The sequence below is a fragment of the Lathyrus oleraceus genome, chromosome 3, assembly GCF_024323335.1.
Source record: "Lathyrus oleraceus cultivar Zhongwan6 chromosome 3, CAAS_Psat_ZW6_1.0, whole genome shotgun sequence".
NCBI classification, from domain to species: domain Eukaryota; kingdom Viridiplantae; phylum Streptophyta; class Magnoliopsida; order Fabales; family Fabaceae; genus Lathyrus; species Lathyrus oleraceus.
In genome coordinates, this window is record NC_066581.1 from 233,590,528 (window position 1) to 233,595,251 (window position 4,724).

Genomic DNA, 4,724 nt, shown 5'->3' on the forward strand with positions numbered 1-4,724 from the left:
TTAACAAATACCTTGTGTTATTTACTTCCTTCAATTTACTTTAAGTTGTTTATTACTTTTTGTGTCGTTACTATGTTTGGACATTGACTTCGACATTATGGTGTCCTGACATCATATAAAACATTTGTTCTCTATGAGCCAAAATTTCAATTGGCATCAGAGCAGACACCCTCTTCTATTTTGGGTAAGCTCTAGGGAAGATATTTTCTTGTACTATGTACAAGGAAGGAGGATTTGTTAACAAATCACCTATTTCGGATGACACCAATTATGATTACTAGAAGGCGCATATGATGGCTTTTCTAAAATCTATGGATAACAAAACCTGGAAAGCAGTTATCAAAGGTTGGGAACACCTTGTGGTGAAGGACAAAGATGGGAAGGACACAATTGATTTGAAGTCATAAGAGGATTGATCTAAGGAAGAAGATGAAGTTGCTATTGGAAACTCTAAAGCTTTGAACGCCTTGTTTAATGGTGTTGACAAAAATATATTTAGATTAATAAATACATGCACTGTGGCCAAAGGTGCATGAGAAATCCTCAGAGCCACTCATGAAGGCACATCAAAAGTAAAAATGTCAAGACTTCGACTTCTCACCACCAAATTTGAGAATCTCAGGATGAAAGATGATGAGTGCATTCATGATTTTCACATGAATATTCTTGACATTGCCAATACATATAGTTCCTTAGGAGAGAAGATGTCAGAGGAGAAGTTGGTTATAAAAATTCTCAGGTCATTATCGAATAAGTTTGACATGAAGGTCACAACTATTGAAGAAGGCCAAGAAGTTTACAACATGAGAGTGGATGAGCTTTTTGGGAGACTTCAAACTTTTGAATTGGCTATCAGTGATAAATCTGAAAAGAAGAACAATAGTATATCTTTTATCTCTAACGCTGATGATGAAGAGGTTCAATGTAACTTAGAAACTGATGAAGGAATTTCTAATGTTATTGTGCTTCTTGGGAGGCAATTCAATAAGGCGTTAAAGAGAATGGATAGGAAGCCAATGCCAAATGTCAATAACATGTCTTTCGACATCAGTAAGAACAATTATTTTCAGAGAAAAGCAAGAACATAGGAAAAGCCAAATCAAGGAAAAGGTATACAGTGTCATAGATGTGAGGGGTTTGGTCACATTAGATCAAAATGTCCCACATACCTCAAGAAATAAAAGAAGGGTATGTCTATTTCCTGATCTGATGATGATTCTGAAAGTGAACCTAATGATGAAACTGCTAAGCATGTTACAATCTTCATTGGTATATGTGAATCTTATGAAGAGTCATGTGATGAGGATGTCTTTTATGAAGAATTGGTTGTTTCCTACAAAGAGTTTTGTGCCAGAAGTGAAAAGGTTTGTAAGATAAGAGAAAAGCATAAGAGAGTCATGGCTCAATTGTAGGCTAAAAAAGAGAAACTTTTATCTACTATCTCTGGCCTTCAAAATGAGGTTACTATATTGACCTCTAAACTTGAAAACATGACCAAATTTATAAGAATATTGAACAATGGGTCTGATATGTTAGATGAAATTCATCAAGTTGGGAAAGGGGTTGGAAACTTAAAAGGTATGGGTTTTAATTACCAATTTCTAAATGACCAAGGAAAAACCCTTGTGACAAAATTTATTCCTTATGAAAGGAAGTATGAGCTCATGTCCGACCAAATGTTACAACATCATGTCAGACATTAGAAAACTCAAACTAAATCCAAGTTCTTGCCTTGGAAATGTCATTATTATGGTAAATGTGGTCATATAAAGCCTTTTTGTTACAGACTGTATGGTTATCCAAAACATCCAACACAACCTAGGGTTAATCATGTGATGATTAAAACTAGAAAGTAGTGGAAACCTAAGGTTGTTGATACTAGTCATATAGTCCATACTTCTCTTTGAGCATCAGCTAGAGAAGACCAGTACTTTGACAGTGGATGTTCTTGACATATGATAGGGGTCAAGATGTATTTAGTGGATATTAAGTCTTATTCCACCAATTATGTCACGTTTGGTGATGGAGCTAAAGGTGAAATTAAGGGAGTAGGAAAGTTAGTTTGTACTGGACTTCCTAGACTATATGATGTTCTTCTTATGAAAGGATTGATTGCAATATATGATCAATATTAGTGAGTTATGTGATCAAGGTTTAAAAGTTATTTCACCAAGTCAGAATGTTTTGTTACCAATGAGAAGAATGATGTTATGGTGAGGGGAGCTAGGTCTAAAGACAATTGTTATTTGTGGGTACCACAAGAAACTACTTATTATTCCACATGTTTAATGTCCAAGGAAGATGAAGTCAAGTTATGGCACCAGAAGCTTGGACATTTGAATCTCAAAGGTATGAAGAAGATTGTGTCAAAAGAAGCTATTAGAGGTCCACCAAAACTCAAAATTAAGAATGGTAAAGTAGGTGGTGAATGTCAAATTGGGAAGCAAACCAAGATGTCACACCCGAAGTTGCAAAATCAGTCAACTTTCAAAGTTCTATAACTTCTTCATATGGATTTAATGGGGCCGATGCAAGTTGAAAGTGTTGGTGGAAAGAGGTATGTTTATGTGGTTTTTAATTATTTTTCAAGATTTACTTGGGTGAAGTTTATCAAAGAAAAATCAGATACTTTTTAGGTTTTCAAAGACCTTTGTCAACGCCTTCAAAGAGAGAAGGAAAATGTGACTGTTAGAATCATAAGTGACCATGGCAAGGAATTTGAAATTTCCAATTTTTATGAATTTTGCTCTACTGAAGGTATTGGTCATGAATTCTCATCACCCATTACTCCTCAGCAAAATAGAGTTGTAGAACGCAAGAATAAAACTCTACAAGAATCAGCAAGAGTCATGTTACATGCAAAAAATCTTCCTTATCATTTTTGGGTTGAAGCCATGAACAGTACCTGGTATATTCACAATCATGTCACTCTAAGAATTAGTATATCATCTACACTCTATGAATTTTGGAAAGGGAGGAAACCTACTGTTAAATACTTTCGTGTTTTAGGGAGTAAATGTTACATCCTGGCTGATCGAGAACAAAGGAGAAAGATGGATCCCAAAAGCGATGAAGGGATATTTCTTGTTTACTCTACAAATAACAGAGCTTATAAGGTTTTTAACTCAAGAACCAAATTCATGATAGAATCCATTAATGTTGTGGTTGATGATTTGACCATTGAGAAAGAGACTGATGTCAACGAAGATGTTGGAACATCATCTCAGCAGACTAATGTTTTAGAAAATGAGGCTGACTTTGAGTCCAACATTGAGCTAGCAAGTACTAAACCAGATAATCCTCAAGCCAACAAAGGTCCCTCTTTTAGAATTCAGAAAAATCATCCAAAGGAACTTATTATTGGAAATCCTGATGAGGGGATCACCACTGGATCCAAAGATGTGATATCCAATTCTTGTTTTGTCTCAAAATTTGAACCTAAAAATGTGAAAGAGGCCTTAACTGATGAGTTTTAGATCAATGTCATGCAAGAAGAACTAGGCCAGTTCTAAAGGAATGAAGTGTGAGACTTAGTACCCAGGTCTGAAAGAACAAACGTTATTGGCAAAAAATGGATTTACAAGAACAAATCTGATGAGGCTATGCTTGTAGCTCAAGGATATACGCAAATTGAAGGAGTTGATTTTGATGAGTCTTTTGCTATTGTTGCTCGTTTTGAATCCATAATATTTCTCTTAGGAGTGGCATGCATGCTAAAATTCAAGTTATTTTAGATGGATATGAAAAGTGCCTTCTTGAATGGGTACTTAAATGAAGAAGTATATGTTGAACAACCCAAGGGCTTCATAGATCCTAGTTTTCTAGATCATGTTTACAAACTAAGGAAATCTCTATATGAATTGAATCAAGCACCTAAGGCTTGGTATGAAAGGTTAACTAAGTTTCTTGTCAACAGTGACTATAGGAAATGGGGAATAGACAAGACCTTATTTGTTAAAGAAGAGCATGGTAAACTCATGATAGCTCAAATATATGTTGATGACATTGTGTTTGGAGATATGTCGAACCAGATGGTCCAATAATTTGTCAAGCAAATGCAATCTAAATTTGAGATGAGTATTGTTGATGAATTAACTTGTTTTGTTGGTCTTCAAGTTAAACAAATGGATAATACTATCTTCATTTCTCAAAGCAAGTATGTTAAGAATATAGTGAAGAATTTTGGCCTAGAAAGTTCTAGTCACAAAAGGACTCATGCAGCAACACACTTGAAATTAACTAAATGATCGCTCGACTGGGTGAGTCGAGAATGGGATACAAACTGCAAGTGCACAGTTCTATCGCGTAGTTTTAAAAGATATCGATCCCACAGGGACTTATGAATCGATATACCGTTATCTAAAGTTACTACGTAAATCTAAGGTGAAGATGTTTGATTGTTTGGGGAAAAACTAAGAGCTAAACTAATGTCTAGATTGAATATTAATAAAACGGATATCGGTATGTAATTCGTCAAAACTAGGGAATCAAGTCTTTGTCGGTTTCTTGGTTTTAAAATGAATCGTTTCGGTTAACTTTATTGGTTAAAGGTTCTATCTCAAACTCTCGCTCTGTTGAATAAACCATGATTTTATATTAATGTTGCTGTCACTTATAATTAAGTCAAAAACCATATTTTGAAAACAATAAAGTTGCAGAAACTCTTTTTAAGAAAATACTGACCGTTTTAAACACCCTTATCTCAAACTCTCGCTCTGTTGACT

At 34.9% G+C, this 4,724-nt stretch overlaps 1 pseudogene; it reads left to right on the top strand.

The window, feature by feature from the left end:
* Window positions 1-293: 293 nt before the first annotated feature.
* On the top strand, window positions 294-3,476 carry LOC127130606 (uncharacterized; annotated as a pseudogene).
* The last annotated feature ends 1,248 nt before the right edge of the window (window positions 3,477-4,724 follow it).